Here is a 16,653-nt window from a genome sequence, read left to right as displayed (position 1 = left end):
AAGCAAAAGCAAGGTGTGTGCTGAATGCACCAGTAGTTGACTAAACTGAGATTCTTCCCTGAAATTATTTGCTTGCGAAGAGCCAAGTTGCCTTGAATGGATCTTGGAATTCAAATATACGGATGGATTGTTATTTGGTTGTGAGTTTTGAGGGGCGTATTATAAATTGAGTTGGTGAAAATGCGCTTTTTGTTAGTCTGTCGGGAGGCTGCACAAGGTGTTTAGAGGGAGAACGTCTAAAAGACAGGCTCTCTATGTTTAACATCAAGGCAGATTTATTTTTTCTCAATGGAAATGCTCATCAGCGCTTTCAGCTTTACGTAGGGAATAACATCTGCTGAGATCACTTTTGAGCCAGTGCACATGGTAATGTGCCACCAAGTACATTTAATATTGGCTGTGGTAGCGAGCTGCTTTTGTTTGTGAGGCTTTTACTTCTTCAAGCTGAATTATCGGCAGGAGTAGTTTATTAAATCTTTGCTCATAGCGCTCCATCAGAAATACCTTGTCCATGTTCAAAAGAGATCAGAGGATTTACTTCATACTTTCACATAGCATACCTTACACGAAAGATTTAAATGGGGAATTGATTGTGCTTCTTGATGTTGTTCCTGTGGTTGCCTTGGTTACAATGGTGAACATTCTTCCACGTTCTGCTAGAGTATCCACTGGGTGGGCTTTATCAATTGGCTCGGATAGGTCATCAGTGCTCCGTCTCCAGAAAAATAATCAGCACTGTCTTTTTTCTGTGTGCATGACCGTCTTTTAAAACATATAAAATCACGAGTTCATTGATTTCTCCAAATAACAACAATACATTTTAACCCAGCGGTTAGCATTCCTCCAATCCAATAGTTTTACTCCAAGTAAAAAGCAGCGCAATATATAGAGAGATGATATTCAAAGATTTCAATGTTCTTATTGGATTGCCTGTATGCAGATATCGCTCAGAATTGCTAATATGATTTTAATTCAGTTTTTCTCTACTACTTTCAGAGTTTTTTATTGACCTTGCTGAAGCAGAGAAGTGACATAATCACAAATGCGACCAGTTGTGCAGCTGTTTCTGGTTAATAATGATTAATGCGAAAAAAAAACAGCTCCTTGCATTCAGAGCAAGAGCAACCAACATGCTCACTTGTTGAGTTGGGTATTTTCCAAGCTACTGTTCCTTAGCTGTAAAGTTATGTGGTGAGCAAGGACCTCTGAATCCATCAAGAAGACAGGAAAACTAATATCGCACTGCCGTCTTGTGTACAAAATATTTGTTCAGCTCTAACGTCTGTGTGCGTTGACAAGGCATCTCAAAAGGATGTATTAAATAAGAAAATGATCCTTTATGATACCATTCCTGTGGTTGGAGCGTTGTTTCGCCCTTTTACATTCTACAATTTTTACAGACAAGGTTTTATCACTGGAGTTGTACAGAACAAGTGTGCATCAGTCCATGAAAATCATCAGTACTGCTGTTTTTTAACGCTTGCGTTAAAAGACAAAGCAAAGGATATAACCTGTAAATGTCTTCATGTCTTACAGGTTATGAAATACAATTTCTTCCTTTCTTAATAATTTCTTAGTATTGATAGATGCTTTTTTGGAATTTTAACAAAATCACAATTACAGACATTTGGGGTTAAACTGTTATTCACATACTCTAACAAAGAGAAACGTTAGTGTCTTCCAGTTTGTGAGCCCATTTCTCAAAATATAAAAAAAATAAGTTATAAATATTGAATTGTTCTATTTTGTAGGCTTGCATAGTCTTATTCATATTTCAGTTAAACATTTTCTTCTGTAGTAATTTCATTTGATATTATATTAATCCTGATTTACAATTTTTGGACATGGTTCATCTTAAATAATTTTGTAATTAGTTTCAGTTTTGGAAAATCGCACCCAGAAGCTACCAAAACTGGTAATGTTCATGTAATGTGTAATGCAATAGCAGTATTTTGGGTGAGAAAACAAAAGGCATTTCTTGGTATGGATCCCAACACTTCATAAGCGGCGTTCAAGGACTTCTCGCTTCGGATAAAGCTGTCAATACATCATAGATTTTTACTCAATCAATATCAGCAGTGTTATCGCTACCGAACGCTAAATATAGATCCTGGCAATACTTCGTGAGATCTTTGTAAGAAAATCCAAAATACTACAGAAGCAATCAAAGGTATACGTTTCTTTTGGATCGAGAGGAGGATAATTATGAGACTCGAAACATGCCTGTCTTTTCTTTTTTTGAGGACAAATGGATTATTGAGGTGTAAAGATGGGTTCAAAACCAATCATCTGCTATTGCTGCTGTTTCTTTGATAGTTTCTTCAAATCCTTCAACTGATCATCGATATCGAGGAATAATATTACACAAATTGTGGTTTTCTGTTAATTGCCAATTTTATTGTAATTACATCTTTGTTTACAGATGTCTTGCATGTATCACAAGGTATAATAGTCGCTGTGCGTCCTCAGCTAAAATGTTTTAAAAAGTACGACATAAGTACAATATGCTTAACAACATTTATGGTTATATCTATATTAAAATGAAGGTAAATATACCAAGATATTAAAATACAATTTTAAAGTCCTAACCTAACAATGCTTGTGAAGTTTTCCAATAAATCCGAACTGTAATTTTGAATTATTATTGCTGAGAATGCAAAGAGAGTACAAATATCAAATTCAATGAGTGAAAATACAAAAGTAGTTCACTAAACTGAGTTTCTTCCCTGAAATGATTTGCTTGCGAAACACTAAGCAGCTTTGAACGGATCGCGGGAATCAGATATAAGATGGGTTAAGAGTGTGCTTTCCAACTTTTGAGTAACATTTTTCTTTGATAGGGCGGAGTTGTCTTCACAATCTGGGTTAAATCAAAAGGAGTGACGTCAGTACAAAACAGCTTTCCTTCTTGGGGAACAACGGTTGTGTTCCATATTTCTAACTATTTTGGTTTCGAGATCTCAATTTAGTGTGAAACATAAAAGCCAGCCGGCTAAATGGTCTTTCAACTAATCGCCCGTGCAGGGATCAAACCCCAGCTGCTGGTACGAGTAGCGTAAGGCTCTGCAACATGCAGACGAGGAACTAATCTCTGCTTCTTCATTATATACACAGTGAGCTATATTTGCAAGCCTACTGCCCCCTACGGGCTCTGTATTTCATTGCGGTACAAGACCGGTCGTGGAGACTTCTCGGTCTCGGTGAAAGTGATACACTCCGTAAAATTTCAAGACATTCATTTGTTTTTAAAGGAAAATCACCAACAGCGGCCGAGATCTATTGGAGGTTTTTTTTTTCATTCTATACTGCGATTTCTGAAGGGTACCCTGTGAAAATACGAGTTTTGACGAGAAGGGATAGACATATATGGTCAGCAGGCTTGGGGAATTGGACCTTATGGTGAAGGCTGCGGGCTCAGCAGCAGCAGACCCTGATCAGTATCGGTTGACTCCGATATTTACCTTAGTGTCGATATACTAAGATGTTTTGGTAACGAGGAAGGAGGGACAAAGCAATTTGGCAGAATGTGTGCTATTTTGTTGACTATAAATCCCCACATGCTGTGTTCAGAGGGTCATTATTAAAAAAAACGTAACAGTAAAATCTCTTGTACTTCACGATTATGAGTGCCTGTTACATTGTGTCTCACACCTCAGTGTCAGAATTGTGAGACGATTTTGTAATCAGCAGAAATTGCATTCACCTTTTCCCAATGCATTCTCACATGCCATTTTCTCCCATGCCATGTTCAGAGGGTCATATTTTTAAAATGGTACAGTAAAATGTCCTGAAGTTCAGGATTGTGACAGTCTGTTATATTGTGTCTCACACCTTGATGTCAGAAATATGAGACAATTTTAAAATCAGGAGGGAGGGCCCTAGCAATATAACAAACATTGCATTTACCATTTGACAATGTATTCTCTCATGCCATGTTCAGAGGGTCGTATTTAAAAAACGGTACAGTACAATGTCCTGAAGTTCAGGATTTTGATAGTCTTTTCCATTGTCTCTCACTCATCTGTGTCAGAATTTTTAGACATTTTTATAACCAGGAGGTAGGTTCACAGCAATAAGCAGAAAGTGTGATCACCCTCTGCTCATCCTCAGTTAACCATATATTCTCATATGCCATGTTCTAAATATCCCATTTAAAACTGCTATATTAAAATTTCTTGCAAAATCCAAGAGTTTGAGACTTTTTATGACCAGAAGGCAAGGTCGTGGAAAATATGCAGAAAGTGCCAGTGAACTTATGTTTTGCCTTTGTCTTATTTACTCGTTGTATAACATGCCAGATTGTATTATTGTGAGTTGTGTTTCTGAAATGTGTTTCATACAAAAATGCAATTTGGACAGTCTCTACTTACATATTCCCCTTTACTGAGGATATGTACAGTAATACATCCGGATAAGTATTTTTAAAAATGACTGTAGAGAGCCATCTACAGGCGAAAGGCGGCATGACATCACAACAGCAGCATTTAAGATGGAACGAAAAACGCGAAGAAGCTGGCGAATAAGAAGCCAACTTCAGCCTCGTTAATGCAATAGCATTAGGTGAGGTGAGGTGGGAAAAAAAGCAAATTTTATGCTTCAAATTCAATACATTTTATTTATTATGAATGTGCCGGAAATTTTTCAGTACTTTAGAGGGTTCTGCCATTTTAGATGTTATGCTGTTCCTGTCTGATTTATCAAATGTGTCATTTAAATCTCCCGTCATTTCTATATCAGTCTGAAGGCCTTGAAGTAAAGATTGCAATTCATCCAAAAATGCAATTCATCCAAAAAAAGTTTCCCACTGGTGATACATACAAGGAAATGAATGTACATTATCCCCCAAAATCAACAAATTTAAAATCAAATACCTCCCTCATCTGCAGGTGGAGAGAATAATGTCAGAATAAATACAGGTTTAAAAGTCAAGAGCATTGATAGTCCTATTTGAAAATGACACTAAAATGCTCACAATATATTAAAAAGCTCTGTAAAATAATAAAAAATAAAACAAGGTAAAAATAAATAATACACAGTTATAAAGCTCAGGAATTATCAATGGGAAGTTACAATGGGTTGATATGATTTAAAAAATAAAATGTTTGAAAAAAATCCACTTACAATATGCTAAAAATGGCAAGAATACTTAAAACAGGTGTGTAAAATTAAAAAATAAATAAAACAAGTTAAAAATAAATACTAAATGGTTTTAAAATTCAGGAATGTGATTGGTCAGATGCTTACGATGAGTGTTGCTGGTGTTTCGTGTGATTTACCGAAATGAAAAAAATATTCAATTTAAAAAACGGCAAGAGCTCGTATGAAAAAAAAGTTCTTCAGTATCTTTGTTGTAACAGCTGCACCAGAACTAGTGTATTCATATACATCAGAAAAGTAGCTGAACTTGACTGATTTATATTCAGTTATATGCATTGGGGACGAAAAGGAGACTTACAGTGCCTTGCGAAAGTATTCGGCCCCCTTGAACTTTTCAACCTTTTGCCACATTTCAGGCTTCAAACATAAAGATATAAATTTTTTATTTTATGTGAAGAATCACCAACAAGTGGGACACAATTGTGAAGTGGAACGAAATCTATTGGATTTTTGAAACTTTTTTAACTAATAAAAAAATGAAAAGTGGGGCGTGCAAAATTATTCGGCCCCCTTGCGTTAATACTTTGTAGAGCCACCTTTTGCTGCGATTACAGCTGCAAGTTGCTTGGGGTATGTCTCTATCAGTTTTGCACATCGAGAGACTGAAATTCTTGCCCATTCTTCCTTGCAAAACAGCTCGAGCTCAGTGAGGTTGGATGGAGAGCGTTTGTGAACAGCAGTTTTCAGCTCTTTCCACAGATTCTCGATTGGATTCAGGTCTGGACTTTGACTTGGCCATTCAAACACCTGGATACGTTTATTTGTGAACCATTCCTTTGTAGATTTTGCTGTATGTTTGGGATCATTGTCTTGTTGGAAGATAAATCTCCGTCCCAGTCTCAGGTCTTTTGCAGACTCCAACAGGTTTTCATCCAGAATGGTCCTGTATTTGGCTGCATCCATCTTCCCCTCAATTGTAACCATCTTCCCTGTCCCTGCTGAAGAAAAGCAGGCCCAAACCATGATGCTGCCACCACCATGTTTGACAGTGGGGATGGTGTGTTGAGGGTGATGAGCTGTGTTGCTTTTACGCCAAACATATCGTTTTGCATTGTGGCCAAAAAGTTCGATTTTGATTTCATCTGACCAGAGCACCTTCTTCCACATGTTTGGGGTGTCTCCCAGGTGGCTTGTGGCAAACTTTAGACGAGACTTTTTATGTATATCTTTGAGAAATGGCTTTCTTCTTGCCACTCTTCCATAAAGGCCAGATTTGTGCAGTGTAAGACTGATTGTTGTCCTATGGACAGACTCTCCCACCTCAGCTGTAGTTCTCTGCAGTTCATCCAGAGTGATCATGGGCCTCTTGGCTGCATCTCTGATCAGTCTTCTCCTTGTCTGAGCTGAAAGTTTAGAGGGACGGCCAGGTCTTGGTAGATTTGCAGTGGTCTGATACTCCTTCCATTTCAAGATGGTCGCTTGCACAGTGCTCCTTGGGATGTTTGAAGCTTGGGAAATCTTTTTGTATCCAAATCCGGCTTTAAACTTCTCCACAACAGTATTACGGACCTGCCTGGTGTGTTCCTTGGTCTTCATGATGCTCTCTGCGCTTTCAACAGAACCTTGAGACTATCACAGAGCAGGTGCATTTATACAGAGACTTGATTACACACAGGTGGATTCTATTTATCACCATCAGTCATTTAGGACAACATTGGATCATTCAGAGATCCTCGCTGAACTTCTGGAGTGAGTTTGCTGCACTGAAAGTAAAGGGGCCGAATAATTTTGCACGCCCCGCTTTTCATTTTTTTATTAGTTAAAAAAGTTTCAAAAATCCAATAGATTTCGTTCCACTTCACAATTGTGTCCCACTTGTTGGTGATTCTTCACATAAAATAAAAAATTTATATCTTTATGTTTGAAGCCTGAAATGTGGCAAAAGGTTGAAAAGTTCAAGGGGGCCGAATACTTTCGCAAGGCACTGTACATGGATTTTATTAGGTTTTAGGAATCAGAAAATTTATTTGTACGTTTATGCCTACGAGCAGAAATAACTTCCTGCTTTCAGCGCTTTTATTGTTTCTGCTTGTAACCTCGAACAGAGAAACCCGGTACTGACTCACAGAAACGCCCCGGAGTTTCTGTGTTTCTGGGATTTAAGAGGGATGTACTGTATGAAGACAGTAAAGGGAGTTTTTTTTCCCGCTGTAGAGTATGAAGGCGGTGTGACGAGTCTGGAGGGTGGAGACGCGCATTCCGCACGGGGAGCGCAGAACAACGAGTTTCCCCTGCAGCTCACCGAGTCCTGTCCTATATAACCGCTGAGCCTGGGACACACTGAATCTCTAACCAGCGTTGGCGATGTAAAGGGTTAAACCCAGAAGTCGAGAGTGGAGTTTTTGTATAAGTGTAAGATTAAGGGAATAGGGTTTTGGGGAGTTTGGTGCACAGAAGAGGTTTCGGTTTAGGTTTAGTTTGCTTTTGACACATTTGTAACGGCCATGGCGGCCTGTAGATTCGGCATGCGCCGTTACTTTTGCGCACGTTTGGTGAATAAGGGTGGTGAGGGTTCGGCTCACTCGGGTGATATTTCACGGTTGGACTTTTTAAGGAAGGTGTTACAGAAAGGATTAAGGCATTAGATGTCAAATGCTTAATCACTTTTCTGAAGGGAATTGGTTTTGACATTAGTTTCAATCGGCGAAGTTACTGGAAGAATTTTGGATGAAAATAGAGGAGAAAAAAAGATGTGGGCCTAATTAGAATGTTTGAATGGCAGAAGCTGATGGATCTTTCTAATGTGGTGTGAGCCTGGTCAGTACCTGGAGGGGAGACCTCCTGGGAAAAACCAAGGTTGCTGCTGGAAGAGGTGTTAGTGGTGCCAGCAGGGGGCGCTCACCCTGTGGTCTGTGTGGGTCCTAATGCCCCAGTATAGTGACGGGGACACTATACTGTAAACAGGCGCCGTCCTTCGGATGAGACGTAAAACCGAGGTCCTGACTCTCTGGGGTCATTAAAAATCCCAGGGCGTTTCTCGAAAAGAGTAGGGGTGTAACCCCGGCATCCTGACCAAATTTCCCATTGGCCCTTACCAATGATGGCCTCCTAATAATCCCCCTCTATGAATTGGCTACATTACTCTGCTCTCCTCCCCACTGAGAGCTGATGTGTGGTGAGCGTTCTGGCGCACTATTGCTGCTGTCGCATCATCCAGGTGGATGCTGCACATTGGTGGTGGTGGAGGGGAGTCCCTATTACCTGTAAAGTGCTTTGAGTGGAGTGTCCAGAAAAGCGCTATATAAGTGTAAGCAATTATTATTGATTAATAGGACTGTGATTGTTCGCATGTTTAATGAGATGGTGATGAAGGAAGATGTTGTGACATGGTTGTCTAAGTATTGTTTAGTGAAAGGTGAGCTTCAGAAAGTCTTGGATGATGATGGCATCTGGAACTGTTCATGGAGAGTACCTGTTTCATTGCATGAAGACAAAAAATGGTTATGGTGGATTTAAACACATTCCTTCTTTGATTGGATTATGTGAAAATAGAGGCCTTGTGTTCTACCAAGGGCAGCCAAAACCGTGCAGGAGATGTGGGGAGCTGGGTCACTTTGTGGATGCCTGTACAAAGGTGGTGTGTGGTAAGTGCAAGGAAACTGGACATGCATATACTGAATGTACAAGCGTGAGGAAATGTAATCTCTGTGAGTGTGAAGGTCATGTGTTTAAAGACTGTCCAAATTCCTTTGCAAATAGAACAAAACTGGTAAGACCGATGCAAAAACAGGAAGAGTTTGAAGAGGTATTTAGGGCTGGAGCAGTGGTTCTGGATCAGGAACTGGATGTGGTTGACGTTGAAGAAAGTGGTGAAAAAGAGAGCGAGGGTTCAGAATGGAGTGAAGGAGATGAGGCTGAGGTAGAAGAGAATGATAATGTTGCAAAAAGTGAGGTGGAATCTGATTTGATTGGTAGCATCTCTTCCAATAGCCTGCCACCTGTGGAGACTGAAAGTGCTCAAATGAAATGTACAGAACAGTGGGTGCAGTCTAAAAGAGACATTGGATTTAGAAAATGATTTAACTCCGAGCAGAGTGAGGGAAGATCATTTTCCAAGTCCTCAGGTAGGTTCTCCCATGGGTTTAGATGTCTCCAATATATGTGATCTTACTGACCAAGCTTCAGAACCAGAGACTCAAGGATGGCAGGTGGAGAAATATCCTATGGATTGTGGGGGTGGTGGAGGAGGAGACAATTAAAGCAAAAGTGGGGGGGGGAGGCCTGTATAGTAGGTGTCTATACACTTGAATGATTGTAGCCAGATCTTTTAGTCTCCCCTGGTCCTACTTTAAGTATGGCTCTTAATATTGTGTCCATAAATGTGAGAAGCATTCGCTCCAAGTTAAGGGCAAGGACTATATTATCATTTGTGAGGAAGGTAACTGCTGATATTGTGTTGTTACAGGAGTGTGGGTTACCCTTTAAAAACTGCTATAAGGATATGGAAGAACTGTGGACATTGGGCCGATCAACCTGGTGTGGGTCCAAAGAAAATAAATCTGATGGTATAGCTGTTCTAATTAAAAATAAGATGGTAGAGGTACGACAGCACCTTGTAATGAAACCAGGGAGAGCACTGGTGGTATATCTGGGTTTCATGAATGTCTAATTTAAACGCTTAAATATATATTGTCTGAGTTGCTCACATGACAGATATGTCCTAATTCAGGAACTGAGTATATTTATTGGGATGGGATTTTAATTCTCTTTTAGAAAGAGAAGGCAGAATAACGGGCGAGAGACAGGTCCAATTTGATAAATCATCAATATTATTGCAAACATTATGTAAAGATTTTAAACTGAAAGATGGCTTCAAACTTCATAGTCAGGGGAGGGCAGGTTTCACATGCCACAAGTCTAATGGGACCCAAGGCTCACGCATTTTGTTTTGGTACTTGATTTTACTTGCATGACCGCAGGCCTAACCCCTGTTTTTTTTTTTCTCTGACCATTGTCTACTGTCATTTACAATTTCTATTCCAACAGCTGTTACTGTGGAGAAGGGTGTGTGGAAGCTCGATATTTTGCTTCTGGAAGGTGAGGTAGTGACGCACAGGTTCAGGGAAAGATATAAGGAATGGCGGTCTTTGTATGACCTGTTTGGCACAAGAGCACAGTGGCTGACCCTGCGCTCTGACCCCCAGCTTCTCTCCCTGTCTGTGTGTCTCATGGAGTTAGAAAGACTACAAGCTGTGCAAACTTCCAAATCTGTAACATCATTTCAAGGGTGTATGATAGATCATTCACAAGATCAAATGGCTGTTTATTATTGTAAGAACTGTAGTTCACTATTGTTCTTTTGACTCTTGAGCTTGCATTATACAGCCGTTGAGTGCATTTTAAACCTAAGAGATATCCAACTGATTCAACCTGTCTGATGAATGTTAAATGGGTTGTGACTTTTGGCAAAGTTTTTTGCAACATTATTTGTTTCATGAATACCATTCATCTCTATAACAACTTTCCTGTACCCTGAACATATGTTTTAAATTGCTTGATCCCATTTGGTGCAACCTTTGCGTTGTACTTGTAATGTGTTGTTTGCATTAGGAGTGTGTTTAATAAGCAGAAAAGAAGCCCGTTTCTTCTATTGCTTCTGATCTTATACAGTGGTCAGAATCTCTCATCCAAAAGCTGATGAGTAGGAGGGGGGGAAATTAGTGCAGATGCACAATCCATAAAAAAACATTAAAGAGCATAAAGGTTTTCATCACATGGACTTGTTTGACTGTTTAGGATTAATGTTTTGGTGGCAGATCAATTAAAGGACAACAACCAGAAACACTGGTTCTCACACTGAATGCATTCTCCTTCAATAATCTTTTTTACCAACAGGTGAGTGGAGTTGCCATGGGCACCAGAATGGGACCCAGCTATGCCAATATCTTTGTTGGCTGGGTAGAAGAACGTTTCTTAGCTTGCTACACTGGCTATGTCCCTGACCTCTTCAAGCGATATATTGATGACTGCGTCAGTGCCGCCACATGCTCCAACGATCAGCTTAAGTGCTTCCTGCACCATTTCACCAACTTCCACCTGTCCCTCAAATATATGGTTAACATATCTTCCACTACTCTTCCGTTTCTGGACATCAACTTCTCCATCAACTACCCCAGACTCTCCACTTCTGTTTATTACAAACCCACGGTTTCATACAGCTATCTCTTGTATAGCTAATTTCACCCCAAACATACTAAAAATTCTCTCCCTTTTTCACAGTTCCTTCGGCTACAACAAATATGCAGCGACGACATCGACTTCCAGAACCAAACCCTCAAAATGTACTCCTTTTTCAACAACAGAGGATACCCCAGCAGTGTTATTGACAGGGCCCTTGCCCGAGCCAAAAACACCCCTTGGACCATCAACCCAATCAGGAACTCCCACCGTAACAACCGCATTCCTTTGGTGCTTCCCTAACACACTTCCTATCCCCAGGACTGTTAACGACAACTTTTCCATCCTACAGGATGATCCCTCCATTGGGGCCCTCTTTTCTGACTGCCCCATCATCTTATATCGTCAATCACCTAATCTGCGCAACCTTCTTGTTCACAGCTCCCTTGACCGCCCTCAGCAACCCTCCACACCAGGTACTTTCCCCTGCAACAGAGCTCGCTGTATCGCCTGCAAGTACACATCCAACACCACACTCATTCAAGGCCCCTCAGGACAATTCTGGATCACCCAGATGGCATCTTGTACCTCCAGCAACCTTATTTACTGTATCTCTTGCAGTAAATGCCCAGTTTCTCTCTATATTGGAGAAACAGGAAGGGGACTTGGAGACCGCTTCAGAGAACATGTCAGGGCTGTGAAGATTAAAGATCTCTCCAAAAACCATTGTTTCTCATTTAACCTCTGATGGCCATGACCACTCTAATCTCTCCGTCTTTGTTCTCAAAGATGGTTTTCTGAACTCATACATTAGAAAGACTACCGATACCAAACCAAACTTATCCTGCAGCTAGGATCACAACTTCCCCCTTCTCTAAACGACAGACTACTATTCTACTAAATTTTCTCCATTCATTGGAAGTTTCATTTCACACCTCTCAACACCTATTCTGACTTCACACCTCTTGATTGGCCTCTCTTTCTGTCCCCTGCTCCCGCCTCTCACCCTTCCTCCCTCCCAGCTTTTGTTCTCCCACTACATTACCTTTGCCTACTGCCTTCTCTCTCACACCTGAAGAATGCTCCACGGCCGAAACATTGTTTTCTTTTTTTCAGCATGGAATAAACCTATTACTTGTTCCTTAACAACCGGAAACAATATCTTCGGTCTTTCCAGAGCTGTAAGTAGTCATTCCAAGTTTATTAACTTGTCTCTGTGCTTGTATGTACTCTTCAATAGCCACTGATGTTATTTACAACAGCTATTTTAAAAAAGTAAATTTGCATTCTTTGGACTTCTTTCTAAAGAATTGGCACATTTGGTGGCTCTGTGGCTAAGGATCTGCACCTGTGGCTGGAAGGTTGCTGGTTTACATCCCACGGTCGGCAGAGGAATCCTACTCCATGGGGCTCCAGAACAAGGCCCTTAACCCCAACTGTTGTTGATTGAAAGATTTTATTAAATGTGAAAAAAATCTGAATGTGAAAAAAGGTCAAAATGCTATTGAAAAAAATCAGTAATGTGAGGAAAGATGGATTGTGGGAGCCCCTTAACTACCCATGTCATGCTGTATTTCTCACTCATTCTACTGGGAGTGGTGCCGTCGCTTCTGGATAAAGTCTGTCAGTGGTCATCCCAGACGGGTCAGGTATGACTGCTCTTCGGCACAAGAGACACGTGACTTGCGAGGATCCCGACAGTGTAGACTTTCTTTCAGAGCCCGGATAGCTCAGTCGGTAGAGCATCAGACTTTTAATCTGAGGGCCCAGGGTTCAAGTCCCTGTTCGGGCGGTTGTGCCTTTCTTAAGTCTATTGTGAATCTCATTCTAAATAGTCTTTTATCTTTCACTCTTCTAGCTGTACTGTGGTTATTTTAAATGTCCATTACTTGTATTTACTGTAGTGTATTTAGTGTTTCATTTCACAAACCGAAAATGTTCAATAGATCTTGTCACTCTACTCCACGTAATCATCTAAATTAAATCACAGTAGAATACAGAACACGCAGTGAGGAGCTCACACAGTGAGTACTCTTGAATACGACGAGAGGAAAGGCACACTGCACATCTGCAGAACATCACGTCCGAGTTTACAGCGACAGCAGAGGTTAGAAGCGAAGTAGTTTTTTATTACTCGCTCGCTGAACGATCTCTCAAGAAACCTCGGTTGAGATTTAACGGGTGTCTAACAATCACGTTCAAAAAGGTGACGATAAGTTTTTTTTTTTAACTAGGTAGCCTTAATGGCAACACAGTGTGAGTAATCTTAAAGCAGCTGCAGATGGAGTAGCCGTAATGGCAACACAGTGCTTTGAGTTCGGCTTTTCTTATTTCTTCTGCAGAACCAGTGGTATCGGAATATATTGATCCGTATAAGAAGCGCTTTCGGTTTCTGATCATTTTTATTGAGCGCTGCTCTAAACTTTACATTTGCTCGGGCTAGTTTTCCCCATGAAAAAAAGACATATCCCTAATTACATGATTTCACTTTTCTTATCAACGAGTAGAAATAAAATATATACTTCATTATAAGTACCACAGGCAAGATGGCTGGTGGTCTAAGGCGTTGCGTTCAGGTCGCAGTTACCCCTGGAGACGTTTGTTAAAATCTCACTTCTAATAAAGAGGTCTTTCTCGTTAGAATAGAAACGATAGAAGCCTTAAGCAGGAAAAAAATCACAACATCTCGCATTTCACGTGTTTAATGTTAACTGTCTCAGTGGTTGCCTCGGTGATTGATGGCTCTTTTCCCTCGCAGGGTGACGGCAAACTTCTTCAGAGAGGGAGTCTCCCACGCACGGCTTTTCTTTATCAAGAGCTGAGACAACAGAAACAGACTTCAAACTGACATGAATTACTTCTTGAGCGTTTATGACTGTCTTTAAAAGCTGAGAGCAGGTGAAAAAGTGTTTGGAAATGAGGCAATGACTGCTAACAGTAAACAGAGCTGACGCTCAGCTGCAGACAAGCGCTCCTCGTTAGTATTGTAACGCTTACGGCCGACAGGTACTGTGTAAGAGCCGGCGTACCAGAGCAGGTGACGTCACCGCCCTTCCCTGTGATAGCAGGACTACAGCTACTGGGCTGTGGAGAGATCTCTCTTTAGCTCACGGGGCTGGGTCGCTGCAGAGAGACGCGGAAGTCCCGGGTTCGAGCCCCGGACGGTGTGGGGCCGACCTGATGCGGCAAGGGCGCCCGCCTGAGCCCCCGTTGCGTTACATTGGTGTCAGAAGCGGGGTGGGATAGCCCTTCGCCGGGGACGGCGATTTAAGCGGGGGAGAGTGTAACGCTTACGGCCGACAGGTACTGTGTAAGAGCCGGCGTACCAGAGCAGGTGACGTCACCGCCCTTCCCTGTGATAGCAGGACTACAGCTACTGGGCTGTGGAGAGATCTCTCTTTAGCTCACGGGGCTGGGTCGCTGCAGAGAGACGCGGAAGTCCCGGGTTCGAGCCCCGGACGGTGTGGGGCCGACCTGATGCGGCAAGGGCGCCCGCCTGAGCCCCCGTTGCGTTACAGTATACTGCTGAGTACCCCCGCTTGTTGCGCGGTAGACCGGGGTACGTTTCTGTGACAGGGCGCTGGTTTAATTTTTTAACAACCTGACTTCACTTAAAAAGTGTGTACTGTGTACTACGTTTCGGACTAGTTAGTGCGGTAGAATATGGAGATCATCTCCAGCTTTGAGCTCAACTGCAACAAGAAGTCATACTAAATGTAGTATAGTGAGTAGAAATCGCGAGACAACAGAACGAGAGAGTAGAAGGCGGGAATATATGGTGTAAGGGCGTGATCTGTGTAGTTAACAAAATAGTTAAAATAATATAAAAACGTCTCTTTATTAAGATACACAACATTTATGGCGACGAGAGATGAGTGCTTGACGGACTCAAAGCGAGCAGAATACTGCAGATTTTTGTTCTCTTGCTGGTAGAAACGAACTTTTGAATTTTCGGACTTTTCGTTTAGCTTGCGCCATGGAAGATATGGCAGCCGCGCCGAGAAGCTTTGCTTATGCCCAGCTTTTTCTACCGCTTCTACTGAAACTCGGAGCTCCGGATTTGTATGCGGAATACAAGATATGGATGGAGTCGTACAGATTTTTTTAAATAGCCAGTGGATCTACAGAAGCTCCGGATGCCGTGAGACGTGCTACATTACTGCACTGTATCTGGGTGCCCGTGCAGCGGATTTTCGCCAACCTCCCTGTTGAAAAAGGTACATATGAACAGACTGTAGCTGCCTTAGACGCTTACTTTACACCGCAGAGAAATGTGGTTTTGGAACGGCATAAATTTAGGCAGAGAACTTCAGTTGATGCTTTTGTGACTGCACTAAGAGGACTGGCTAAATCTTGTGACTTTGGAGTATTGGAAACTGACATGTTAAGAGATCAACTTGTGGAAAAATGTGCACATAAGAGACTATAAATTGCTGCAGGAGGAAGGGCTGACTTTAGAAAGAGCTCTTACAGTCGCTAGAATTCATGAAGCAGCTCAAGCAGAATCAAGAATGCTTTCTGACCACAGTGACAAAGTGACACTGAACGGGGCGCTCGCTCAAACTTTACAAACAAAAGCCGAGCAGCAGGACGCAGTCATGCTAGAGATATACTGTAGAAGAACAGGGGACGGCTGACATTACATGTTACAGGTGCGGACTAACAATGCACAAAGCAGATGAATGCGGAGCGTGAACAGCAAAATGTGTACACTGTAAGAAAACAGGACATTATGCACACGTCTGCAGAACATCACGTCCGAGTTTAAGGACAGCAACATCAGAGATTGGAAGCTAGGGAGTTTCAGGTCTGTGTTTTTATTATAGGTTCAAGAAAGTCTGAATACCTTTGCAAGAAGTATTTCAGAATCCCACTCAAATCCAGTACGAATGCCGCATAAATCTGCATTGTACAATTAGTATACTGTTTGTCCGTTGAATCAAACACGCCTTATGAAGCATTTCTAAAACAGGAGAGATCGTTAGGGAATGCGTCTTCCTGTAAAAATAAAATGACTTCAAGGGCACTATAAGCAGAGGTGTGAAAGCCTGCTCTACAGAAGAACTATAGCCAGAGATGCCAAAGAGGTCGAGATTTCACCACGTGAGAGAAAGCATCTCAGAAAACGAAGTTGCGGTCGTTTCCACGCGTTATAAAACCACTAGGTCAAACAACAAGAGCTGAAGAGAGTAACGCGGCCGAGCGCTCTAAGGAGTTGGCTTAAACCTCCAGTCTCTTCAGGAGCATCTGTTGGATTCGCACTGCTACAGCATATCTCCTTGTTAAGTATCCCTTTTATTGTTGTTGCTGCCTCCAGGCGATGTAAACCAGATTCAGAAAAAAATAATTTGAACAACATTATTCCCATATTTGCTCGAA

At 41.5% G+C, this 16,653-nt stretch overlaps 1 non-coding gene across 1 annotated transcript; it reads left to right on the top strand.

Annotated features, from left to right (window-relative positions):
• Positions 1-12,993: 12,993 nt before the first annotated feature.
• On the top strand, positions 12,994-13,066 carry trnak-uuu (transfer RNA lysine (anticodon UUU)). Its single transcript has one exon. It is a non-coding gene; the product is annotated as a tRNA-Lys (tRNA).
• Positions 13,067-16,653: the final 3,587 nt, after the last annotated feature.

This window comes from Atractosteus spatula, unplaced genomic scaffold (assembly GCF_055471065.1).
Source record: "Atractosteus spatula isolate fAtrSpa1 unplaced genomic scaffold, fAtrSpa1.hap1 Scaffold_62, whole genome shotgun sequence".
In the NCBI taxonomy this organism is placed as follows: Eukaryota; Metazoa; Chordata; class Actinopteri; order Semionotiformes; family Lepisosteidae; genus Atractosteus; species Atractosteus spatula.
Note: the sequence above shows the minus strand (reverse complement) of the source record. Positions and strands in the feature narration are given on the sequence as shown.